The sequence below is a fragment of the Loxodonta africana genome, chromosome 19 (assembly GCF_030014295.1).
Source record: "Loxodonta africana isolate mLoxAfr1 chromosome 19, mLoxAfr1.hap2, whole genome shotgun sequence".
In the NCBI taxonomy this organism is placed as follows: Eukaryota; Metazoa; Chordata; class Mammalia; order Proboscidea; family Elephantidae; genus Loxodonta; species Loxodonta africana.
In genome coordinates this window covers 13,761,922-13,789,920 of record NC_087360.1, presented here as the reverse complement: position 1 = coordinate 13,789,920, position 27,999 = coordinate 13,761,922, and the positions used below count along the sequence as shown (strand labels likewise).

Sequence of the window (27,999 nt, the reverse complement as noted above, 5' to 3'; positions counted from 1 at the left end):
ATTGTTTTCTTCTCTATATGCTTGTATTTTCCAGTTTTCTACAATGAGCTTGTGTTACTTAATTAACCAGAAGGAATCCAGATTTTTTTTTAAAGGAAGTAAAGATAAAATAATAAACTTTAATTTTCTTGTGAATCTTTAAAGTATACTTGACTGTTTTCCTGCAAAATCAGTACCTCTGCTTTATGATTGAAATTGATTGTTAAATGTTGACAAGACCAAAATATTACCTGATAAGACCAAGTAATATTAATTATTTGGAGATTCATTTAACAATATTAAGGGAGAATCGAGGCTTTCAGTGCTGGAAGACAGTGATGTAAAATAAGTACATTAATGATTTCTTTTAAATTCCTAACACAGGAGTAGAAATTTGTGTCTTTAGAGATTTCTGTATTTAAGTTTGATCTAGAGGTATTATGTGTTCTTTACACATCATTTTAATCAACATTGTTGCCCCAAACCGACTTTGAGGGCCTCTAGGGCCTGAAGCCCTGGTGATGGTATGGTTAAGAGCTTTGTGGCTAACCAAAAGGTCAGTGGTTCGAATCCACCAGCTGTTTCTTGGAAACCCTATGGGGCAGTTGTGCTTTGGCCTGTAGGGTTCCTATGAATCAGAAACCACTCGATGGCAATGGGTTTTTCTTTTTTTTAAGGGTCTGGGCGCTCATGTGCTAGGCGGGCACTAGGGGGTTTACCACGGTCCTTGTCATTATGCTGGGTGCTGGCCAAGTACTGTCCATAGATTGAGAGGCACCATAGTGAGGTGCTCAACAGCGTGGACTCTGAGGCCAGACTGCCTGGATTAAATCCTGACTTTGCCACTTACTAGCTGTGTGACCTTAGGCAAGTAACAGTTACTTAACTCTCTGGCTCTGTTTATCTGTGAAATAATTATCGTCCCTACTTCGCAAAATTATTATCAAGGTTAAGTTAGCCAATATTTATAAAGTGTTTAGAAGAGTGTTTTCTAATTAGTCAAACACTTCAGAAAAAAAATCTCATTTAATCCTCAGAATAACCTAGAGAGATAGATGACAGCATTCCCATTGTACAGACAGTTTTGAAAAATGAAGCTGAGATTTCCTAACGTACTTAAGGTTATACAGCCAGTAATTCAAACCCCAGATTTAAATTCTGAGCTGTTCTACTTATTGTGTATGTTGGTATTATAAATGCCTATTATGTATATAGATGGAAGCCCTGGTGGCGTAGTGGTTAAGCGCTATGGCTGCTAACCACAAAGGTCGGCAGTTCAAATCCACCAAGCGCTCCTTGGAAACTCTGTAGGGCAGTTCTCCTCTGTCCTACGGGGTCTCTATGAGTCAGAATCGGCTCGATGGCAACATGTTTGGTTTTGTTTTTATCACGTACACACACACACATGCGCGCGCGCGTGCGCGTGCGAGCCCTGGCAGTGCTTTAGAGCTCAGGCTGCTAACCAAAAGGTTTGCTGTTCGAATCCACCAACCACCAACCGCTCCTTGGAAACCTTAAGGGGCAGTTCTGCTCTGTCCTAAACGGTTGCTATGAGCTGGAATTGACTCTATGACAGTCGGTTTAGTTGTTTTTTTTTTTTGGTTTTATCCTGCACTTGGACATGTCCCCATGGCAAATAATTTTCCTATTCTAGTTTTTGCATCATGTCAAGAGTGAGTGATACTTATGCTTTATAAAACTTCACATAATTATAGTCACGTATATGTGGAAAACAATCAGATAATGAATCTAATGTATAAAAGGCTGCATGTGGGACTGTCTTACCTGTTTCTCAGATGTTAAAAAGTGAAAATTTGTCTAAAATTTATGATACTTAAAGCCAACTAACTAGAAAAGCCAGTTAAATAAAATACAGAGTTTGGAATAAAGTCGGCTGTATGTGAGTGTAACACACACTTGTTAAGGTGAAATAACATCATTGAGAAAAGAATCATACTGTCCTGGGAAAATCGTGTGTTAATAGGGGAAAAACCTGAAAGTGATAATGCAAATATGTGCACTAAAGTCAAGTATGGAGTGAAATGTCCTCAATTAAAACATATACAGAGGAATACATTTACTTTGACTGTGCTTTAAGAAGCTTAAAAAAAAAAAAACTATTAAAACAGTAACAGTTTAACTGTATTTTGGTGGTTTTATTAAATTTTTAAAAAAATTACTTGAAAATCAGCAATTCTAAAAATATCTAATAATATCGAGAAATTACTGAAAATGAGCACATTTATTAAACCTTCTCTGAACAAATGGTTAATGGACAAAAACAGCTAATATTCATGAAACAAAGGTTTCTACAGTATTCATTTACCTGTCCTAAAACAACACCTAGAAGTATATTTTAGATATAATTATTTATGAAATATGAATAATAATGAAAATATGAATTCATTTATGAACATGTATTTTTGTATAGCTGGCGAAAATTGGGTTTTTCCCAGTTTTTAGTTAATTATAAATGATCCAGCTAGAAACATCTTTGAAGAATTGTTTTTTCCTCAATATCATTTCTTAAAAGTGTAGTTCAGTCAAATATATGAGACCAAATGGGCAACTCCTGCCCAAAAGCAAGATGAGAAGGCAGAAAGAGACAGGAAAACTGGATGAGTGGAAGTGGGGGACCCAGAGTACAAAGGGAGAGAGTGCTGTCACATTGTGGGCATTGCAGCCGATGTCAGAAAACAATATAAAATTTTGAATGAGAAACTAACTTGAGCTGTAAACTTTCACCTAAAACCAAACCCACTGCCTTCGAGTTGATTCCAACTCATAGTGACCCCACAGGATTTCCAAGGCTGTAAGTCTCTGTGGAAGCAGACTGCCACATCTTTTTCCCAGAGCTGCTGTGGTTTTGAATTGCCGACCTTTCAGTGAGCAGTTGATTGCTTTAACCACTGAGCCACTAAGCCTCCTTAAACTTCCACCTAAAGCACACACACATACTGACACACAAAAATGGTATTACCAGGCGAACAAATAACATCCATCTTTTTAGCTCTCATTAGTGACCCTCTGACAGAGTGGAACTGCCCTTTAGGTCTTCCTAGGCTTGATATTTATGGGAGCAGATCGCCCGGCCTTTCTCTTGTGGAGCCACTGGGTGGATTCGATCTGCTGACCTTTTGGTTAGCATCTGAGCACTTAACCGTTGCACTGCCGGATTTTCTGGCAGCAGTTTATTTGTGGAATGAAAGTATGGGACTAAATGATCTCCACATTTTTTTTTTTTTTTCTTTTCTGGCATTCTGATCTTATGAAGTCTGTGAATCAAGGATTGCAAGAGGTGATAGATTCTTGTAATTATTTTTGTACCCAAGAAGTTTCTTTTCCCTGTTTGCAGGTATTTGACTGGTAACTAATATGCTAAGCACAGCGCCCAGACTGTTGAGTAGGTTCTCAGGGAGTCTCCGATGGAGGCTAGCTGGGTGGATGAAATACTGCCTGCTTTTTCTGTGCTAGTTTTTATTTCTTTTGTACCAAACCAGAAAACCAAACCCACTGCCATTGAGTCGATTCTGACTCATAGCGACCCTATAGGACAGAGCAGAACTGCCCCATAGTTTCCAAGGAGTGCCTGGTGGATTTGAACTGCCGACCTCTTGGTTAGCAGCTGTAGCACTTAACCACTACGCCACCAGAGTTTCCATTTCTTTTGTAAAGCTGGTTAAATAAGAACAAATGATATCCCTGAAGCATTTATTTTCCAATAAGTCTCTTGTTCTTATAAAACGGTATAAATTAAATAATAGCTTAACATTTATTGAACACATACTGTGTACTACTTTTCTAAGCGTAAGATGAAGTTATTTCACCCTGATAACAATCCTGTTAGGTAATCATTGTCCTCAGTTTATTGGATGCAGAGGTACAGAGAGGTTAAGGAACTTGCCCAAAGTTAGCCAGGCTGTAAGTGGTAGGGCTAAGTTTGGCTGGGCGATGTGGCTCTGGAGCTGCACTCTCATCTTTCTCTCAGCCACAGTTCTCATACCTCCCTCAGTGTCCTGAACTTGGGCGGGTCTGATAGGCACCTGTTGAGACTGGGTGGCTTGGGCAGGAATGTGGGTCAGGCAGGGTTTTGTCACTAGGCCAGGCAGTCCATGTGCTGGTTGAAGATGGGAAACCCCCGCAAGCCGATTGGAAAAGCGGGCAGGACTGAAGAGTCAAGTTAGGCTGGGCAGCATCTGTGTTAGGGAGAACTCTAGGACTGTCCTAAGACAGAGGGTGAATTTGGTCAATAAGTCATAGTTCCACATATCACTTTTAATAGGGCTACTCAGGGTTCATTTGGGATTATCTACCGCTAAGTTAAGGAGCCCTGGTTGCTCAGTGGTTAGGCGCTTGGCTGCTAACTGAAAGTTTGACTGTTTGAACCCACCCAATAGCTCCTTGGGAGAAAGACCTGGTGATCTGCTTCCATAAAGATTGCAGCCTAGAAAACGCTTTGAGGCAGTTACTCTGTCACGTGGGGTCACTATGAGTTGAAAGTGGCTTGAGGGCACCTAATAGCAATCATAAGTTTCTGGAGGTTCATCCTAGGTTTACAGGCATATGGCTTCTGGGCTTGTTATGGAGAGAGGATGTCGAAATCAAATGAGATAAAGCCTCTGTATTCCTTGAGCCTTGAGTTTTTCTCAGTTGCTTTTGGGAGGCAGCACCCTGATCGTTCTTACCAACTGGGTCACCACAATAGTGCCGTGTTCTCTTGAGCACCTAGGCTCTTGTATCCAGTTCATCCCCCGGGTCTCAACCAGAGTTCTCAAGCTGTGAGCCATCAAACTGGGGCCTCCCCTCGTTAGACTTTGTCTTGGAAATATCCATTTTTTAACGTGAATGTGGCGAGTATGTAAAGGGGTATACCACTGCCAGTGTGTGGTTGTTCATGACAAGAGTAGACAAGGATTATTGCAGGTTAGGATCCTGCACTTCTGGGGAGAGTTAATAGAGCACGTACAGACTGAGAGTCCTTAAAATGTGAAATTAATAGTTCAAATCCAAAACACTGACGTTCTGAAAAGCACATGTGAGAAGTCACTTCAAGCTAGTAGACAGAAATCTGTTTTCATATTCTGAGAATAGCTGTTGCCAACCCTAGGACAATAAACAGAGGCAGCAGGGGTCAGAAAACAAATTTATAGGCCAGCAATTCTACTGGCCTGCTTACCGCAAACACTGTCAATATTTTGCCATCCGCACTTGGGTGTCTGCCAGGTGGTATTCTTTAGTTGATCATTTTGGAAATCCTAAACAATGTATCTGGAGTGTTTGTGTTTGAGAAGTGCTTATCAGCCAAACACAGTCTTATAAAACAGATTATTAAAAAAAAAATTTTTTTTTTAAAACTTGTATTTCTGTTCTAAGAACACTTACTAAGAAAATGGTTTCCTGTTCAAACAAGGTTTGCTGCTTTAGAGAGAGAGTCTTCTGGCTTTGTGTGGTTGTCAGTGTGCGTTGTTGTGCCTTTAGTATTGTTAGCTGTTACTGTTGACACGTCTGAGGCTGCTTTCAGCAGGCAAGGGGAGCTTCCCGGTGCTAGATTAACAAAGCGCCCTACTACCCTGAACTTGAAGTCAAATAAAGAGGGCAGGGTGCTAATTGTTGGGGCAATTTGGTGCTAATTGTTGGGGCAATTTCTTTATTTCATCTTCACTCAAATCTCCAGGCAAAAATTGACTTTTGTCTGAGGGCTCGTACCATAACTATTGTGTCAGTAATTGTGGCACCTCCAAGTGGCCTCAGTGAATTAGACTGGTCTTAAGTTAAATACTTTCAAATATTATCTAACACCTCAGATAATCTAATGTAATTTAACAGGTGAAATAAATTCCCATGAATGATCCCTTTGCTGGCATTTATTGAGTCTTGCTGTGTCCTGAGCATTTGCCAAAAGCTTATAGCATTTACTCACTTAATCCCCTATTTTAATCCTGTGAGGTAAGAACCGTTATCTTCATTTTATAGATGAGAAGACCAAAGTGTCCATAGTGTCTTTAATAGTGAGTGGTGTAGATAGCCATGCCGTGAATCCAAGTTGTTCTGACTCTGAAATCTGTCATTTAACCCTTACTTTGTTATTTCAGCAAAGAAATGTTGGAGTGGCACTTTTTGAGAAGTAATTATTTTCTGCTTTTTCTTTTTGCTTGTTGAGTTCCTCACAGATCATGTTCACATGGTGAGTAATTAATGGAAGAGAGAAAGCATCCGCTTACTGATTCAGTCAGCATTTATTGAGACCTAACGTCACCGTTTTCTTCCTTTCCTCCTCTGCTCTGATTGGGCATCTTCAGACTGTTGTGCAAAAGATAATTTGTTAAAATGCAAGAAAAAGAAAAAAATTAGAACTTCTATGCCTCTTTTTTATCTTCATTTAAAAGTTTCTACTTTGTGTATGTTTATAAGCTACATCATACGTTAGTCAAGCACCACACTTCATTGGTCTAAGATGTATGCCCCCCAGAAACATTTTAACATGTCCGATTATGATGTTTCTTACATAAGAATTATAATTAGCAATGTTTTTTCCTTTCTTAGTGTTTTATGAAATGACAGTATTCTGCAATTGATGATTGCTTAGATTCAATGAAATACAGAGGCACACGTGGAAAATTAGAAAAATAAGCAAATATATGCATATTCAGAATGCGTGCTTATTTTTTAAGTGATAGGAGGGTGTAATCAAAATGATTTTTGAGAATTTTATTTTCCCTGCTTAGAATTCCTTGATCTCCCAACATCTCTGTCGCCAGGTATCCTCAGGCTGATGAGTCCTGTCGGGCATCCTTTCCCAAGGCATGCCACTGTGGATCCTGTGAGGGTTGTTGAGGCAGGTGAGCCCGCACCTGGTGGCCCCCAGAGGCGTCAGAGAGAGAGTTGTGCTGCTTTAGCACTCATTTTGATGTTGTCCAGATTTCAAGTGGCCTTGAACCATTTAACATGTTGTGGCTCTGGGAACAAAATTGTCCTCTGTAAGTACTTTGACCCTGTTTATCTTCTAAGTTCTCTCTTAATCTTCTACTGAATTAATAATATTAGGTTAATGACCACGGAAACACTGATTGTTACTGATCCTTACACTGCAATGTCTTCCCATCTGACAACTTTCCCTGTCTCTTGTTGGTTATTGGTAATGGACTGTGTATCTGTATGTTTCAGACCTTGCAGGATCAGTATGTTTCCAGCGTTGCAGGATTCAATAGTTACTTCTATTAAACAGTCATTGTTTTCTCATCACTTTTAGTTGTTAAAATAACCTCTAATTTTATTTTTTGTTCATTATACGTTTATAGCTTAGTGTTTTATGTCGGTTAAACGTGATGAGGTAAATCAGCTTATTAAAACTCCACAAGACTAAACATGAACCTGGCAAACTAGACAATGAAATAGCAGACACTAAGGTGGCTGTATGTGACCCCTTGCGCCATCTGCTGGTAGCTGGTAGAGTTGCTCTTTTGCATCTAGTTGACGTTCTCGTTTGAGGCTTTTTTTTTTTTCTTCTGTACTGTGAAAATTTGAAAGTTTTAAATTCATAAGTAGGATTTTTTATATTTTTTTACAGATTAAACTCTTTATAAGAAATTTCTGTATTTAATTGAAACTAAAGTCCTTACATTGTTTATAACCATAGTGTACTCAGGATTCCCATACTTGCCTAACAAATTTAACAGTATAGAAGTATATAAAATGAAATTTCTACACAGTACTTTAAAAATAGCATAAGAACAGCGAATTAAAGTAAATCAGTTATTCTTTAGAAGAAAATATGAAATTTAACAAGACTCTTCAAGCAAGCTTAAAGGTACAAGTTTAGTTTTACCCTCTGAATCCTACGGAAATAAATTACCCATTCTTGCCATATACCTGTACAAGGTGTGATACAAATTGCAGTTTTCTTTTTATCAAAAGCAAATTACTTTCTTACATCACAGACCATTAAAGAAAGATCCTTCTTCATTCTTATGCCTTAGCATTTTCATCAAAAAACATTAATGTTCCTCTCAATAAGAAGTATTTACCTTTTTTAGTGCTGTGTCTCTAAGGGTGATGTGCGTTCACTCTAAACCAAAAAGAAAAAAACAAACCCATTGCCTTTGAGTTGGTTGTGACTCATAGCAACCCGAGAGGACAGAGTAGAACTGCCCCACAGGGTTTCCAAGGAGCAGCTGGTAGATTCAAACTACTGACCTTTCGGTTACTCGCTGAGCTCTTAACCACAGCGCCACCAGGGCTCCACACTTATTCCAAAAAAACTCATTCTAGCGGCCCCTAAATATTAGTGTACTTATTTAGAAGGGAATAGAAATGTATTAGTGATGGCATCTGCCTGAGGTAGCTTTTACAAAGTGCATTTATACTCTCCTCTTTTCTGGCCTTTCTCCTCCTCGTGCGTTTTCAGTCAGACCCTGCAGATTATTTGCGTGTATAGCCTCTTCTCACACGTGGGGGAGAGCTCTGCTTGAGCAGAACAAGTACAGCCGACGCCCTGTTTTCCCGGCTGCGTTTGTCCAGTGCTGCAGTCGAGCAGCTGTCAGTGTTTTGCGCTGTTCTGTTTTTCCTCCAAAACTGCCTGTGGCAATTTGTACTCATTCTTTATTACCCAAGGGTTTTGCAAGCAATAAAATAATGTATCTGACTACTTAATAGCCAAATGTGATTCCCTTTGCGGAGAAGCAGCAAAGTAGAAGACTCCTTTCACTTTTCCTCTTCGCTGACCATGCAATATTAGGCCTGTTGGGACAGGTTTTTTTTGATGTGCTGCCAGAGTCCAGAAGGAGATTCTATACTGTATTGCATTTGTACTTTCTTCTTTGGCTTCTTGTAAACTGTTTGTAAGTAAAGCTCAAATCTGGTCAGAAATATGATTAAGTGTTCTACATAGAATCTTGCCTTGTTGGGAAATTTAGTAATGTGATATCTTACATTTACCATAATTTTTAACTCTATCTTCAGGTCATATTGTAAAAAATCAATATGACGTTGTAATGGTGCAAGTGAAGCAGATAAGTGCTTTTCTTTTATTCTTGCCATGCATTTATTATACTCAGCACATATATTATTATTATTATTTTTTTTCAGAGCCTTTGATAGGCCACAGATTGTACTAGGTGGCAGAGACTTAACAGTGGACAGAACTGATGTGGCCCCTGTTACCACACTGTTTCTAGTTGAGTAGTACTCTGCAGACTGGGGATCTACCACCTACTGGTGTGATGTGCCTTACTGCTGTAGGAATGTCAGAAGGAAGATGTGTAAGGAGAAGAATCCACTCCTTGGGCAGCTTAGTACCGTAGTAGGCTCGGTTGCTTTGTTGTGTGTTAAGCAGTCTTCCTTGTCTGCCTTCACTGGAGTGGTCCTCTACTGGACATGTTGCGTGTTAGTGAGACCCTGGGAACGCATTCTCAGTTTAAGACATTAACTGAGCTGTTGTCAAATCATCTTGTTTTTGGAATCATGCTTCAGAAACCTGGTATATGAGACTCCAGATTTTCTAAGTACAGAGAAGCGTAATCAAATTAACCTTCCCGTAGAAATCAGTACCCCTCTCTGTATTTTTGTGTTAGTTATATCATAGCAGTACCACAGTTAATGGTGTAATTTTTGAGTTGTAGCGTGGCGTAATGGTTAAGAGCTCAGCTGCTAACCAAAGGGTCAGTGGTTTGAACCCACCCAGCAGTTTCACGGGAGAAAGACGTGGCAGTCTGCTCCCATAAAAACTATAGCCTAGGAAACCCATGGGACAGTCCTACTCTATCATGTATAAAAAACCCACTCTGTCATATATAGGGTTGCTGTAAGTCAGAATCAACTCAATGGCACACAACAACAACATGTTTCGATTAAAATTTTGTTGTTGTCGTTGGGGGTGGTGGTTAAAAAAGGCTTTTGCTTTGTTTGTCTTAGGTCCTACTGATGTTAATATATCTGGCTCAGTGAAAGTCTGTTTTGGAGGTACGTGCAACTAGATTGTACAGTTTGAAGAAAACCAGTGGCTTAGGTAATCTAAAAGCATTTATGAATTAAAATGACTTTTTCCTTCATGTTCTCCCTCAAACCAGAGGTATATACACTCAGTGCCTACTAGTTATTAAAAAAAAAAGTCAGTGAGCCCTCTGCAGGGCTGCCCAGAAAGTTAACACAGCTTGCTTTTGTGAATGGAACACGTTGGAGAAAGAAGACATAAGTGCCCTTAGTTTAATAAATAATAATATCAGCTAATGAGGGCCCAGATGAGTGATGTGGAAAGGTGCTTCGAGTTCAGAGAAGGGTGAGATTGGCCTAGTCTGGATCCTGTAGCAGCTACAGCAACAATCTTGAACTTATTTTGAGGACTAAAGTAGACAAGGAGGAGGAGCCAGTGTTTCAGAAGAAAGCAGTTGAGGCACAAAGTGGAGAGGTAAAAGGCATTTGTATGGGGCAGTGAGAGGACAGATTTGTTTGGCACAGAGAAGCTGCTTTCAGACAGGGCCTGAGGAGTTCTGGGCTCCATGCCATGGACAGGTTCGAGAGCCATCTGAGTGAGTGGCCATCAAAGCAACCTGGGTCACTCTGGTTTTAAGTGCTATATTAGGCTGCCTTCTCTAGAGAAGCAAAACCAGTGAAGCAGCTACACACAAACACGCATGCACGCACACACACACAGAATGAGAGAGCGATTGATTGATTATATCAAGGAAATGGCTCACGTGGTTGTGGAGGTTGGAAAGTATCAAGTACACGGATCAGGTTGGAGGTTTCTCCTGACTCACGTAGCTGCAGGGGCTGACGAATCCCAAGATTGGCAGGTAAGCTGCTAGTTCAAGTCCCAAGAGCCAGAAATCAGATGAACAGGAGCCAGCTGCAGGATCCAGAGCAAGCAAAAGCCCGAGAGCATTGCCAGAAAGTCCACCTATATTGAATGCAGGCCACACACCCAAGGAAACTGCCTTTCAGTTGATTGGCTACTCACAGCAGATCCCATCATGGGGGCGATCACGTTCTAGCTCATCATGGAGGTGATTACGTTCTTGTACGACTGCCAGACTACATCGTTACTGCCAAACCACTGAGACTCATGGCCCAGCCAGGTTGCCACACAGCCTTAACAATCACAACCCTTTAAAAAATATGTTGGGTACCATGTAAAACTTATTGTGAAAGTATTGCTCAAAAGAGTATGAAAACCAGTGGAACAGAATTAATTAAAGGTATTAGTGTTTAGGTGTGGCTTTGCCATACTTTGTTATTTGGATTTTGGAGCAGACTGTATCATTTTTTTTTCTAATACACTTACATGAATTGTGAGATTTAAATTGCATTCTCAAACTCATGTTGGGTAATTTGGAATGGGTGCTGGCAAGTAGATGATTCCATTCTGCTTTGTGGTGGGGACCTTAATTAATTTTATTAACTATTATGTCCCAAGCATGACCACTTATTTTATCTTATTTAATATTTCTAAAGGAGCTCTAGTGGCACAGTGGTTAAGTGCTCAGCTGCTAACCAAAAGGTCGGCAGTTCAAACCCACCAGCTGCTCCACAGGAGAAAGATGTGGCAGCCTGCTCCCGTGAAGATTACAGCCTTGGAAACCCTATGAGGCAGTTCTGCTCTGTCCTCTAGGGTCACTATGAGTTGAAATCGACTTGACAGCAACCGGTTAATGTTTATAACTCTCTGAAGTAGGCATTATTATCTCTGTTTTATGGCATTGAAAATGAAGATACAGAGAGGTTAATTAATTAAGGTAGCTAATAATTGATAAGATTTGAACTACGGTCTGCTTAATTGCATAGCTCTCTGACTTTGCCATTGTTAGTGCCGAGTAGTTGAGAATTGCTTGTATAATTTTATGTTACAGTGGATGTGTTATTTGTAATGACAGTTTTTAAATAAACAAAAAATGCACTTGGATAAAAATGTTTGTGTGGACAATTCTAAAAAAAAAAATCAGGACCAACAGTTAATGATAGCTTGTTCAATCTTTAGTTTTGGAAATAAGTGAGTCTCGTGACCTGAAGAAAAAGTCAAATGTTCCCCTCCAAATTGCTTTAAAATTAGTAATACAGAATTTTCTAAATTAAAGATTATTATTCTTTTCTAAATTAATCTAAATTACTATCACATTAGTTTCCTGAGACCTCATATGGAAGTCTTCAGGTTAGTGTCCAGTCTGCTTACAGATAAGAGCTAAGACTCAGAGATGGAGGGGGAAGGAGGCAGGGAATGAGAGAACACAAGGAGCCACAAATGCTCATGGACCTCTGTCTTTAGCTTCTAATTCCTCTTTTTAAGACACCATGGTTTCCTGTCCTAACTATTTAATTTTAATAATTATACAGACTTATCAGTACAGTAATTGTACAGACTTATCTCCAAAATTTATGTGAGGGAAAATTATATATTTGAGTGTTGGAAGTTCAACATCGCTTCTGTTGAAAATAAATTGGATCAAGGCATAATATTTTCTTTGTGTCCTTGTTCACTTCAAAAAGTGGTAAAGCAGATTGGCTGAGAAGGATGCTTGCCTCAAATGGAATGGCAGATTTTGGCATTCTGATTTCTAGTCTAACGCAGCTCGTTTAGGACTTGTTAGATAGGAAATAGTTATCACTTTTCAATTTAAGTTTGTTAGCAGATTCCTTTTCTTGGTCGGGAAGAAATATTTCATTTCTTTTGATTGGCTGTCCTTGAATCCTGTTAGTAGTTTAAAAGATTTAAAGCTTGTTCTGTTGAACATCTTGTCAGAGATAATAAGTAAGGAAAGTCTATGGACTTTTTTTGTTTGAATCCTTGATTAAAGTTAAATGATGAAGATATCTTAGTGTGCATAAGACAGTGGATCCTAAAACATTAAATGTAATACATGTTTTTATGAACTAAATCCATTTTTAAATGTAATAGGTAGCTCAGTGATTTAAAATAAGCCTGTAAAATTTCTTTTTATAACTATCAGAATTTTGGGAAAAAAAAATCTCCTTCCTAAATTTTGGCATTTTGAATATCAAGCTTTTGAAAATCAGGGCACAGTTTTGCCCCCTGAGAGTTAATTTAAATAGTTGAAGGAAGTTATCATATTTTTGCCAGCTAGATGTTATACAGGTATTGAGATTGACTTTAGAGCTGTCTGTCTCCATGTGTTAAACCAAAACCGGTTCTAACTCGTAGCTACCCTGTGTGATAGAGTAGAGCTGCTCCGGAGGGCTTCTAAGGCTGTCATCTTTATGGAAGCAGAGCACCAGGCCTTTCTCCATGGAGCAGCTGCTGGGTTCGAATCTCTGACCTTTCAGTTAGCTTCGCAGCTGAGCACTTAACCGCTGTGCCACAGGGCTCCTTTCCACATCTAAAGTAAGCCTCTATTAAAGGCCATTCATCTGCGTTTGGAATAGACTAGGCTTACCCAGTAGAAGAGCAGTCAGCAATATCTCATAAACATTAAAATGCTGCATCTTCATTTGTTAGACCGTTGCTGGGAACGTTCTCCTTGGAATCCAGGTGCTGATGACAGGGCCTTCTGACATCAGTCAGTCAGGATGCTGCTGGACTCTGGATGTCCTGTAGATGATGAACCATGAGTGATGCAGCTAATTTAGCCCTGAGCAAACTAAGGGATGTGTTTGATAGAGGTGTGGAGTTGGGGGTGCCAGAGAGTTGTGTCTCCTCTCAGGTTTACATCTATCTGCATTTGTCATCCTTTAAGAGTAGATTGTACCTTTCATGTGGAATATGCCTCTGCCGTTTCTGGACGATTATTAAGTGTAATCTCTTTGGGGCTCTTGTCTACCTCATAGGGCTTTATCTTATGGACTGTGTGTTTGAACAACTTGGAATAACCTACCAGGATCATTCCTTCAGATGTTAGCCAGCTTCAGTGACTCCCCTAAGTTTCTTCAGGGATTTCTGCTGCTGGTCACTTTTGCTTCTGGGTTAGCTCTGTTTCACACAGCTATATATTTAATTCCAGGAAGGGTAAAGAGACAGTTTTTATTCCTTCAGCAGAGTGATTTTGGCTCTTTTACTATTGATGTCAATTGTGGAGGAAATACAATAGCCAAGTATATATAATATAAATAACTGCAGTATATTTCAGGTTTTAGTAAATCTGCCAAGTCCGAAAGACAAAGAGGCCTGTTAAGTTTTAAGGAATGAAATAAAAATAAAAAAAACAAAGCTAAATTCGTCTTTTATCTTTAGTAATTCATTTCTCTAGGATCATTAGGAGTGATTTGAATTAGTACACAAGATATTAATTTCTATCCTGTAATTGCATAATCATTTAAGATTAGGTAAAGTAATTTCTGAAAGAATTTTGGAGAATCTTATCTGATGTTGATTCTCATTGCCACTTGGAGAGTTCAGAAGAAGACGAGTGTGGTTAGGTTGTGAGTTTATCACCACCATCAATGGTTGGGACTGTTGTATTTTTTCATACTTAACAGTGTGGTACTACGTACGTAGAGAGCCATTATGAATAAAGAAATTTTATTCATAAATCAGTCAGGAAATGCACACATGAAGGATTTATGTAGTCTCTGTGGGACACTACAGCCAGACTGCAGTTGTCTTTTTGTGAGAGTTCTCCGAGCTCTTCCAGCCATGCTTTTTTGACCCTAGAAACCCTGTTGCCATCGAGATGATTCTAACTCATAGTGACCCTGTAGGACAGAGCAGAACTGCCCCAAGGCTGTGATCTTTATGGAAGCAGACTGCCACATCTTTTTCCCGTGGAGTGGCTGGTGGGTTCAACCTGCCAACATTCTGGTTATAGCCCAGTGCTTACCTTAGTAAAAAAAAAAAAAAAGAGTTATTAAGCACTCAATAAATAGCCTGTTGCTGTCGAGTCTATTCCAACTTATAGCTACTCAGTAGGACAGAGTAGAATTGGAAACCACAGGGTTTCCAAGGAGCACCTGGTGGATTCGAACTGCCGACTCTTGGGTTAGCAACCAAGCTCTTAACCACTACACCACCTGGGCTCCACTCAATAAATACTGGGTGCTATTACTAGTTCATTCCCTGGCTTTCCAAGCTTCCAGTCTTACATACCAGAACCTGATAATGCCTAAGGCCCAATGTTGGTGCTAACTCCTCCTCTAAGCTTCTTGATTTCTCACAGCCATAACAGTCTCTCTTCCTAAATTTTATAGAACCTTATGCTTTTTCTCTGGTATTTATCTGTACCTTCTATTATATTTATCTATGGCTGTATCTTATATTTTCTCCTAGAGTAAGTTCCTTGAGGGTAGGGGTTATGTTTTATTCATTTTTTTAACTCTTGTCATCTTTCCAAGAATTTAGAAGGCACCCAATAAAAAAGAATTCTTTTTAGTAAGACATTCTCTTTAATTAGTACTGTAGCTTTTATGATTTCTTACATAGTACGTGACACATGAAGAAAATGTTTTCCATAAATCTTTGAGAAAGATATTTACATAACAAACAGAATAATAGATTGTATGTTTTATTTCCTAGAAAATGTCTCAGGCTTGTGTTCAAAGCTTTTTCAAGATATTAATGATGAGGCTGGCCTTATATTAATTATGACATTGCCTATCACTTTATTGAAATGCATTTGCCGTCCTCATTTAATCAAAATACATTAATCTCTCAATTATTCATGTATGGATTACTCTTGTTGTAATTCTTCCTTGTTAATTTTTCATACCTGCTTAGCCACTCCCCCCCCCAGCACCCTGTTCCATTGCCTCCATTTCCCAGTCTTGGAGACATAGAAAGGAAGTTGTAATATTAGCTTAAGCAGAACAAGATTGGAATGGTAAGTTTCTCAAAACTGTAATGCAAGCCAGAGTCCAACACAGGATTAGTGATTTTTATTTTTAACTGCTTGGCATTTATGAGTGAATGATGATTTCCAGCTTTTTTCCACAAAGATCGCAACTGATTTAACATTCTTTTAGAATGACACCAAGACATTTTTATCAATGGATTATGAAGAATTAATTCCTACTGCAGAGCTCCATAAAATCTTGGGGTAATTTTCCCATTAGTTAATGCAGTTAGGTTCTATCTCCTGCAGAACCAAACAGAAGCCTTTAGGCACCCAAAATTGAGTGTTTGACCCACCAAAAGACCCACTTTCAGTAATACTGGCCCTGCCGAGGTTCCATCTCATCCTCTGTATTTCCTAATGACCTTCATCATCCTCTCAACCTGACTTCTTTGTTCCTCTGGCCTGTGTATCAGGTCATCTCATTGAGTTTAACAACAGTCAAGTCCGTCCTGGCTTTGAATTCTAATCCTTGCCTTCCACTGACTCCTTTGCATCCTGCATGTCCTTTAACCCCAATAAACTGTCTTCTCTGTTTCTCAGCTTTATGGAGTATACTTTGGAAGATTAGTTAAGCACATAATAAGCATTAGATTTCAAAACCAGAAAACTGGTTGGCTACCACTGCTGCTGTTAAATTGAGGAACAAGCTGGAATTAGATTGTGGCTTTTGGACATGTGATCCCTTAACCGTATTTCTAGCATTTAAAGAGATGTGTATGTTGTGTTTCTCCTTCACATCTGTCCGCTTGGCTTCTCAGTGCTATCTCCTTTGATATATGTGGTTGCCATTTATCATTACTCTTTGTTTTGATCCTCTAGCCAACTGTTACTCCTCAATGACAGAGCTAATATCTAGGCTAATTAGGATTAATTTTTCAATTAGACGGTTTTAAAAGAGGCTGCACAGACTATTTACTTCCCTTATGGGGAAAGTCAAACTGCATTTCTAGTTTAAAAAAAAAAAAAAATTTCACCTCAATAGTAGTTAATCGAATTGTTATTTTATCTTGACAAAGTATGCTTCTGTTTCCTTAGGTTAAAATGTCATATAATATTCTTTTATTTTTTAATTCTGTGGTGTAGAAGACTCTACAGACAACCCATTGCCTTAAGATTTGACTGTGTGAACCATATTAGGCTTCCTAATTTAGACAATTTTATGTGTGTACAGTTTTGTACAATTTGTTTTTAAAGTATATGGTTAAATACTTGAAACAGCATTTTTATTAAGTTTGAAGAATGTACATTTTTTTCAACTGTAAACTTAAATAAGTGAATCTTGATGTCTGTAAATGGAGCTTGGGTAACCACTTAATAAAAAAAAGAATTATCGTCTTCTTTAAAGTAGAGTGTGCTTTTAATTCAGGGGGAAAAGTCCTTAGCTAATTTTACTGCTTTTGTATTAGTCAGGCTTGGCTTCCTGCCACTCGTTATTTGAACGTCTCAGTGGTGTTCATTCTTAATTTCCCATTCCGTTGATAACATTTAGTTTGTAGGGAGTTTAGTATTAATGGTCGTTGCCTGTTTCATGTGTACACAGAGAAATTTTATAGCATGCAGGCTTGCATAATAAGTTTTGGTGAGGTTGTCTTTTCAACTTTCAGATTTTGGTGTGTCTTTCAGCTCTTTTCTAAATGCATGTATATTGCGCCGGCCTGTGTGGTACCATCATAGGAGAGGTGTGCTGTATCTTGGGTCATGAAGGAGTTAATTCAACTCTCAGAGTCAAAATTTTAACTTTCATGGAGTCATACCCTTGAAGAATCTAGTTACCAACTATGGTTTGGGGTTTTAACCGAACATTTAAAAAGACCAGTGTAATGAAAAACATTCTTGTTATTTTTTCAAAGAACTTTCACTTTTTTTAACTGCATTCAAAGAAATGGATTTTACATTGCAACCTAGTACATGCATTTAACACATGCATACGTATGTGCGCGCACACACACACGCACAAAACAAGTATCCTGAAATTCTATTTGTTTTCTGTTCTATTTCATTAAATAATATTGATTGAAACTCACTAATTGAAACTGAATTTATGACCACTGCTATTTGAAAACCTTTGTCTTAGAATATTCAGTCTCCAGGTATTTTCATAATCGATGTTTATTTCGGTTTGTTCGGTTATAGTGGTAAATGAGGTTAAGCTTTCAGTTAGCTAATCTTCCTGTATTTGTTTGAAATTTTACTGTATTTTGAGTAAAACAAAATGTTCCTGCATGTTATATTTTTAGGCCCAATACCAGTAATGTTAGAACTGCCTGGTTTAGATATTCGTAAGTCTTTTACAAAAGCATTTCTTTAGAAATGTAAATTAGAGGTTTTGCCACTGACTATGGGGGAAAAAAAAAATCCGTCCATACTTCATTTATTTACCTTTTCCTAACTCTCCAAATGATTCATATATCACTGTTTCTTTTATTGTGCCAAAATTTTAAGTGCTTTTTCTAGAAAATAACTGGCTACCAAAGGTACAAGAATCGTAGTTATCATAAACATTATGTGATATATTCAAGATTTATGCCTTTTTTTGCTAATAAAAACAGTCATAAAAATTATTGTATTTAAATTCTTTTAATTATGAGGCCACGGAAAATGTATTCATTCATTCATATTGGTTTATGAGCAGTTATCTCCTCCACTTATCCTTCAACAAGAATGACTTCAAAGCTGAGCCCCTTCCGAAAGAGGCAGTAGCTAGTGCCTAAAAATAAAGGTGGCTTCAGTTGTGTCTTTGTTTTAGTCTAGAATAGAATTACTTAAAATAGTAACTTTCTACACATGAGAACATGTTAGTAATGTAACCTGTTCCTGTCAGCATGTATCTGATAAAACGTGCTGATCTCTGTATGAAAATCAGAGGCTTTTGTTTGATATCAAGGCATAAAACAAGCGGGTCATTTTCCTTCTGCTGAAGCGCAAGTGTCTCATTGTGCACACTTCCTTGGCAGCCAGTAATTATGCAGGCTCTGATACGGGGACACTAGCTGTTTCCTTGGGGACAAGGTGTAAGCAGAGACAACGCAAGAGTACTAGAATATCATTGTCTCTCCTCAGTTTTAAAATACTATTAAAAACAGTAATTTTAAAAACAGAAATCTGTGACAGTAGAGGTTGTATGTAACTTCCCGTGCTGCTTCACACCCCAATTACAAGGCAGACAAAAGACTGTAAGTGAAATGTGGATAACTTAACCCATTGGTCTGCCTTTACCCTTACCCAGATATGAAGGAAACAAAACAAACTTCATTCTGATCTGTAGATTAATTTCTTAAGCTTTACCAACTGGAGTACTTACCCATATGGTATTACAGGTTAGCCTGTATGTGTGCAGAATGTGTTTAAATGTATTTTCCTTTCCATTTTCACTGTCATGTTTTAATCTAAGTTTTTACCACTTCACTCTGAGATGTTGCACTAGCCTTCTAGTATTTTCACTCTTCACTCGTTCTCCTTATACTTCATTGCACTATCTCCCGTTACCACCCACCCCACCCTGGCCTCTCCCAGGCACAGTCACGTATAAATCTCAGGGTTACAGACTCTAATAGGTGTGTCCACTGGAGAGACCAGCTCTCACTCTTGCCATCCCAGTTTCAAGTACTAGGAAGGGCTTGGCTCGTATTGAATTAGATTTCCACCCAGGGTTCAGCCCACTGTGATACACAGTGGCTTCTGAGGAACCTCTGTTGTGACTGGGTTCCCAGCTAGTTCCCAGAGGGTGGGAACTAGTGCCCATTTCATTCCCCTTTGTAACCAGTGCTAATCATGAATTTATTTACCCTCCTCCATATTTTAGTTCCAGATTATTCATAGTGTAGCGAATGGGTTTTTAAATGGAACAGTCACAGTCAGCATGTATCTTTGCAGGCATGTGTATACTCACTCACTCAAGGTTATCTCACAAGACTCCTTCCCTGCCCCCCCCCCCGAAAAAACCCACACCTGACTAAGAACACATTCAATAAATGTTGTAGTTAGGCTAGCTGTCCTTAGCGTCTCCTTGACTCCACCTAGCCTTTCCATGCTATTATTGAAAGAGAGCAAGAGGGAAAACAGTACTGGAAACTCCCTTAGCATCTCTGTGTCTGAGGTGGAGTGTACAGGCTGTGTGGACAGAGGGGCAAGCACAGAGTCCTAGGAGCAAGGACTGAGAGTGGGTCAGGAGGACCTTGCTGGAGGCAGAGAAGAGGAGTGGGAGAAGAATTGCTAGTAAGGCATCCCTAGACGGTCTGAAGACCTGAGAATCGTCTCGGGACTTGTCTCCTGATAGTGTTTTCATCAGCCGTATTTTTATTTCCTCATTAGTTCAGTCTGTTTTCTCTAATTTTGTGTTTTTAATCACAAACACTATTTTAGCTAAAACTATATCGACTCTCAAGAACATGTCATTTGTACCATATAGCTAACCTATGCATATTTGTTGCATAAAGAAAACCTATTAATGAAATAAATTCAAAGCAATAGTATTTTTCCCTCTCAAAGACTTTCTTGTTTATCTCTTTAAAACAGCTAGCTTGATATTTTTGTCTTTAATTTTTTTCCTGTGTGCTTGTCAGATGCTTAACTTGGGTGGGCGGCCTACTTGGGTGTTGAGTAAAGAAAGGCATTTAAAAAAAAATCTTAGTATTTAATTTTTTCAGTGGCTCCCTGAGGGGAGCCCCAGTGCTTTTCATGCTGGCACTCAGTGTGCTTGAGTTTGGTTTTGTTTTTTACACTGACTCCTGAAAATTAATTGATGCAATTTTGGAAAATAAGAGAGTAATTAAGTACTGTTTACTTTATGTGAGTGACTATAAACTTTAAGAAAAAGTGTATAAATTTGAATCAGCCTATCCTATTTTTGATTCAAACATGCTGTGGTAGAGAATAATGAGACTACCTTTTAATATTGGCTTTACAAATAACGTGCTTGACAAACTCACTTTTTTAAAAGTATTGTCTCTCTCCAGAGTAGGTTTTGAACATTGTCTTAGAAATATCACCACTCATTTACTTAATTTTAATTATCTGCTGTATGTACTTAAACAGTGTCTTGTTATTGTTGATTTTGAAAGGCTGGTTTAAATATTTTTGCTTCATTGATGATTGTTATTGCATTAATATTTTTCTTCTTTTTACCTATAACCTGTCTAAAGGTGGTTGCTGCTATAATAGTAACTTTAAATTGGATCCTATTTGGTAATTATAATGCTTACTGCATTACTTATTTGAAAATCTGGTGTCTTGAAGCTGATCAAAGGATGTTAAATGTAAGATTTGTAGCATATATACCCCCTTATGTATACCATCACCAAACATGCCCATAGTTGGTTTCCTGATAGATGGATGGGGGCTGTGGCTCGGAGGCAGAGGCTCAGGGATCATTTCCCAAGTGACTGGACGGAAGAGAGAGCCTACCAAGTCAAGGGCAGAGATGAAGCACCTGGGCCCTCCATCTAGAAAGCTGAATGCAGCATCTGCCAGCCAGATGATGGAAGGGTGTGGTCCAAAGCAGTTGGGAGCTAAGCCTGAAAAAAGGAGCAGATAGTGGCTGTGGCCAGGCTTTCACTTGGTGTCTCAGCTGGGGGAATCAGTATACTTGGGCTCAGAATTGGGACGACTAGGCTTAAAGCAGAGAAGGGAAAGATATGCCAGGATGAGAAAGCTCGGTATCAGGCATTTTATAATCTTGTTTTGAACGCCATCCTAAACTGAATCCAGAAAGAACATGTAGCATTTTCCCTCGTGGGATTTATCATCTGAGAGGTAGAATTGCTGAAATAGGAGTGTATTTTACCCAAAAAGACACATACAGAAGAGATTTCTCCTCAGCCCTTTGTATGTAACTGCTTAGATGTGTTTGTGTGTTTCGTAGTGATCCCTGACCACCTCTGTGTCTATTTGTGGCACTTCTAATCCTCGAAGGCCATTTGACAGAAGCTTGTCAAGGTACCGAGACAGAGGAATGTGAATGGATTCACCTAAACCCATCCTGGCCACAAGAAAATATGAGACACATCCTGCTGATGGTAGCTCATGAGGCAGTGTAACTTCACCTTCTGGCAATGAGATGCTTTTTGATGACTTGCTTTGGTTCACTTTTAAGATCTTGGAGGTGGTGTTCTGCTGTGTTGTTCTGCTGTTCTGTTCTGAGATATAAAACAGACAAAAGATTTGTGTGCTTTCCAAATGTTTCTTTGATGTGACTATTTTGGGGATTCCTGAGGAATGACATTTAATATTTTTCCACTTCATTATTTGTAGGTCATAGTTGTCAACCAGATTCTCCAAGGTCGTCACAGTTCACATGCCCAGAGAAATACTCCTTCAGTGTGTGACAGTTAATGTAGTCAGGCTTTTGAATCTCTGTCTGTGCTCTTATGATTTAGGATTACCACCTATATAGCATGGCCTCTTTTTTCAGTCTTATTCCTATTGGTATCACAGAGCTGATCGGACATTTTGGCCGTTTGATTTCTCTGTGTTGGTGTGACGTGAACATAGAGCTAACCTTCTCCATGTGCTTTCCTTCCTTTGAAATTGTTTGAACTGACAGAGTTCCTGAGTCAGCATTGCATTCCGGTTATGCCAAGATACAGACTCTATTTTTAATGCCGAATCTACTAGAAACTTAATCAATTTAAAATTCCTGACAGTACTTACTATGGACCATTTGAAAAGTGCTTATGTTTGCTTTGACATTTCTGAAGCTAAGTCATGCATTTGTAATCCAGGATGTGGCTACTAGAATACAAAGTTGACTTATTCTTGTGGTGAATACAATGTAAGACCGCCTTCTTTCCCTTGCTGCTAGTCGGAGTGAGAAGCAGTGTGTAGTACGATGTTATCATTCTTAGTCATATGAACTCTTCATGCTTTCTTGATCCGTTTCTTTAGAGAAAATACTTTTTTTTTTAACAAAAAAAAGTAGTTTTGTCGTGGTTGAGAATATACACAGCAAAACATACACCAGTCCAACAGTTTCTACATGTACAATTCAGTGACATTTGATTACATTCTTTGAGTTGTACAACCAGAGAAAATATTCTTAAAGCAATGGACACCTGCTTTACATGCAGTGGTAAGAATCTTTAGACGGCACATGAATATTGCATTGAATTAACCCTATTAATTAGGCTCCGGAGCTGTTCAAGGAAGAGGGCTCAGCTTTGTGGCAAGGTGCCAAACACATGGCAGTTTGAATAAAATCCATGCTTTTCTGTTACTTTTCCCCTTCCCCACTGTTTGAGCATCATCAAGTCATTCTCCTGTAGGGTGGGATGAGAGAGAGGACACCACCGGTAGTGGGGGAGGGGTTGTGTACAGTGGTTTTTCCCCGGATGTGTATTTTATCCATATTCAAAATAAGTAGATACATGGATACACACCTACTATGAAAAGCCAGATGAAGGGGCTCTCCACTGCAGGTTTAATATGCCTGTTTTAATTAAGGAAATGACGACACATGTACTGATTATGCTAACATATCTTAGAGCATGCTCTACTTTCCGTATTAGGTTTCTCTGATAATGCATTTCTTTTTCTATTACCAGACGTGATTAATGTGCCACATAGTGTTAACTTGCTCTTTCCCCAAAGACATCAAATGGGAGGCAGCATGTAGAAGCTAAATTATTCGGAGAGGAGTCAGTGATTGATTTAAATATAAAAGGATTAATTGGTCCCTGAACCAGACTATTAAACTGTACTGTGATCTTGACTGAAAGTGGAAGAATTACAAGTGCATTGCGTAGAATAAATTAATACATTTTTCATGGCTTTAATCCTTTTTTTTCTGTATTGCTTATTGTGGTTTTATGTACTGCTCTCTATTGTATGCTTAGTTGATGCAGAGGAGATGTGGTGTAGAATGATTAAATGGGAGCCAGGGTAGAACTGTCCATTGAGTTTTAAGGTGGTACTGTTCTTCCAGGGTAGCTGAAAATATCTCTGCAGAGTGAGTACTTCTAGGAACTCTTGCCGATAATGACCCCAGGCATGGAACTTAAGCGTTGACCCAATAAGAAATTTAAAAGTTTACATTATGTGAGGACATCGTTCAAGGTGAACATCAGCTAACTGGGTAAATACAGCCCTTTATCCTCAGAAGAATTGACTTGAGACTTCCACTCTTGAGGGTAAACATTATAATGGCACCATCCCCAGGGAAGATTTTCTTCTTTTTATAACTATCTCTATTCAAACAATATTGATTTTCTCATTTCAACTCAGTCTGCCAGGATGCTACTCTTTAGGGCTATCAACCTCATGTCTTCTTTCCAGGGAGAATAAATCTGTGTTTATTTACCTCAATTATATTGCTGCTTTTATAACCAGGTGTTCATGTAAGTTCTGCTTTGAAGTAGTAATCCTGGTAATAAAACGAGAGCAGCAGTTTGGTCCAGCGGACTGATTAAAGAATTCATGTATTTGTGGCTTTACTGACAATGTAAATTTCAAGTTTCAGAATGGTGTACTTCTCTTTACCCCATCTCACCACATCTTTCCCTTATAACTTGATGCGCTTTGCCTTTCAGTATTCTACCTGCTTCTGAGTTATCAGTCCCACCACCCACCCACTGCTGTCGAGTTGATTCTGTCTCATAGCGGCCCTATAGGACAGAGTGGAACTGCCCCATAGAGTTCCAAGGAGCGCCTGGTGGATCTGAACTGCCGACCTCTTGGTTAACAGCTGTGGTGCTTAACCACTATGCCACCAGGGTTTCCAGTTATCAGTCCATATGGAATATTTTAAAAGAGGAACAGCTTAGCTGACAACTGAGATACGAAATCATTGGGATCTCAGGATCGAAAGTGCCATTGAAGGTCACCTGCTCCAGGTACCCTTTCCATACCAGGGTTTCCACTACCACAGCCTCAGGGATAACAAATAGATTACTTTTCTTGACAGTCTTCCCCCCAACCCTTTCTTTAAACAACCCAGTTAGAAAGTTAGTCTCTATGTTGACTTGAAATTCATTTCTCTGTAATGTCTACATCAGTTGTGGTTCGCCCGAGTATGTGAGCCCTGGGGTGTACCATGAACTATTGACCACTATATTGCCACATTTTAATCAATGTGTACAACTGATATTTGCCACAGTTGAGGAGGGCATATACTATTCCAACCACGATCGTAAAGTGCAACACTGAGCCAAATAGCTTTCACGGCACGGTGTGCATGAGTGTAACTCGTGCAGTATGGATTGCTAGCTGTGTATTCTGAGTCATCTCATTTCTTGGTGAGATGTCTCTAGTTCCCTCAATTGTTTTCATGTTGAGTGGTTTAAAGTTCCTTTAGTCATTCTTTGAATGTGTTCTGGTTTGTGTAATATCCTTTTTAAGTGTGATATCCAGACTTAAACTGAACATTCTGAACAGGCCTGACGAGCACAGAGCAGAAGCAGAGCATGTCGTTAACTCCCTTGTTCGTAACTGGTGGTTTTAAAACATTTTCTGCCCTGGTCTGTCTGCTGTATGGGGCAGGTGGTTGTTAGTAACAGTGGCTCACTAGGGCTGTGGTTTTTAGGACAGATGAGCTCGTCTGATTTGAAAAGCAGCCTCCCAGGGGAGTCCTTTTGCTGCCACTGGCTCTAGATACCCGACATCTGGTTCTATCGCTGTATCTTGTGAGAGTGCCTTAGCTCCTTTTGCCAATCACAGTGCCCATACTGTCAGCCAAAAACCTCTCTAGTTATTCTTTGGGGGAGTCCTAAACTTACGCAAGCTATAGTTGAACTTCAGGCAAACTTCATCTGCATTTATCCCTGTTAAAAACAATTTCCATCAGCTAGACCTTATTTCATTTAAGAAATAGATTAAAATTTAGTAATAATAAAAAGCAATGTGAACTCATAATCTTTGTCTCCCTTTTTTTAGTACTTCCCTGTGGGAGTAGTCTTAAAATCTGGCTGCTTAAAATAACAGTATTTAGCTTTCATTAGGGGAAAAAAGTGGAATTATTTTGAAATAATAGAGTAAATATTTATTCCGATATCTCAGTAACAAGTGTGTGTATTTGAGCTTTTACAACAGGGTTCCTTGGAAATTTCGTTTTATAAATGCCCTTCCAGAAACTTCTTTGCAGAGCTCTATTTGACTCTTCTTTGACTTCTAGAATGGCAGTTATCATTAAGCCAAAATATGTTAGGAGTCACATGGCTATTTGCAGATGTCCCCAAATTGATTTTTTTCCTCTTTGTTTTGTTGTTAAATATTGAATCGGGACAGAAAAATCTCTTCCCTTAAAAAAAAAAAAAAAAAAAAATTCATTCGTTAATGTTTTGTTCACTAAATTCAGGAGCTAAAGGGTAACACAAAAAATCATTAGACATTTTTATTCACTGAAATTGAGAGATGGATTTTGCTAAAGTGATTGTCCTAATTCCATAAATGACTTTTCAGTGGTTTCAGAAAGGTCATTTTGGAGCAGTGAATGAATTTGAGAACTAACCTGAGTGTCTGTTGATAGAAATGGAAAATGTTTATTGAATAAATGGCTATAAGAAGTGGCGAATGGGTGCTTTGAATATTGGAGGACTTAAAAATAACCTCAAAAGTATTGGGAAAATGGAATCTTATATTAACGCTTGTGGATAGGCTACTTTTAGTATGTTAACCATTGTTTTCTATTATATTACATGTTATTTTTCCTTTGAAAAATATATATATTATTTAAAATATGTTTATTTTGTGTAAATTATGTAGTATTCTAAAAACAAAAACACAGAGGGTAATGATTAGTTTCCTATTGTTGCTGTAACAGATGGCCACAAAGTTGGTGGCTTACAACAACCAGCTTTGCTGTTAGGAAGGTCCCAAGTCTAAAGTAAATCTCACTGAGGTAAAATCAGGGTATCAGCAGTGTTGTACTCCTTTTTGGAGGCTCTAGGGAAGAGTTGCTTTTCTTGCATTTTACAGCTTCTAGAGGCTGCCCAAGAGAGCCCTGGGCATTCCTTGGCTTGTGGCCTCTTCTAAACTGTCAATGGCCAGTTGAGTCTTGTATCACGTTACTGACTTTCCTGCCTCCCTCTCCCATATTTAAAGGTGCTTATAATTACATTGAGCCCACTGGGTCATCCAGGATAATCTCCCTATTTTAAGGTCAGCTGAATAAGTGACTGTAATTCCATTTGCACCCTTACTTCCCCTTTCCCATGGAGTATGACACAGTCACAGGTTCTGGGGATTAGGACCTGGACATTTTTGAGAGGCCGTTGTTCTGCCTGTCACCGATAAGAAGATAAATACCCATGCTTTTCCAACTCGGTTTAACCCAAAATAATTTTTTTTTAAAATAATTTTTATTGTACTTTAAGTGAAAGTTTACAAATCAAGTCAGTCTCTCACACAAAAACCCATATACACCTCCCTACACACTCCCAATTACCCTCCCCTTAATGAGACAGCACACTCTGTCCCTCCACTCTCTTCGTGTCTGTTTCGTCAGCTTCTGACCCCCTCCACCCTCTCATCTCCCCTCCAGGCAGGAGATGCTAACATAGTCTCAAGTGTCCATGTGATCCAAGAAGCTCACTCCTCACGAGCATCCCTCTCCAACCCATTGTCCAGCCTAATCCATGTCTGAAGAGTTGGCTTCGGGAATGGTTCCTGTCCTGGGCCAACAGAAGGTCTGGGGGCCATGACCACAGGAGTCCTTCCAGTCTCAGTCAGACCGTTAAGTCTGGTCATATGAGAATTTGGGGTCTGCATCCCTCTGCTCTCCTGCTCCCTTAGGGGTTCTCTTTTGTGTTCTCTGTCAGGGCAGGCTTTGGTTGTAGCTGGGCACTATCTAGCTCTTCTGGTCTCAGGATGATGTAGTCTCTGGTTCATGTGGCCCTTTCTGTCTCTTGGGCTCGAAATCGCCCTGTGTCCTTAGTGTTCTTCATTCTCCTTTGATCCAGGTGGGTTGAGACCAATTGATGCATCTTAGATGGCTGTTTGCTAGTGTTTAAGACCCCAGACGTCGCTCTTCAATGTGGGATGCAGAATGTTTTCTTAATAGATTTTATTATGCCAGTTGACTTAGATGTCCCCTGAAACCATGGTCCCCAGACCCCTGCCCGTGCTATGCTGGCCTTCGAAGCATTCAGTTTATTCAGGAAACTTCTTTGCTTTTGGTTTAGTCCAATTGTGCTGACCTCCCCTGTATTGTAGTAGTTCTTATCTACTAATTAGTGGATGCCCCCTCCCACCCTCCCTCCCTCCCCCTTCTCGTAACCACAAAAGAATATTTTCTTCTCAGTTTAAACTATTTCTCAAG

The 27,999-nt window shown here is 39.2% G+C and overlaps 1 protein-coding gene and 1 long non-coding RNA gene across 8 annotated transcripts in view; both read left to right on the top strand.

The window, feature by feature from the left end:
• Window positions 1-27,935, top strand: LOC135228226 (uncharacterized). The gene is made up of 3 exons (XR_010318586.1): window positions 1-6,956; window positions 9,889-9,936; window positions 11,428-27,935. It is a non-coding gene; the product is annotated as an uncharacterized LOC135228226 (long non-coding RNA).
• MED13L (mediator complex subunit 13L) overlaps window positions 1-27,999 on the top strand; it is a 273,110-nt gene that overhangs the window by 158,811 nt on the left and 86,300 nt on the right. The window lies entirely within an intron of this gene.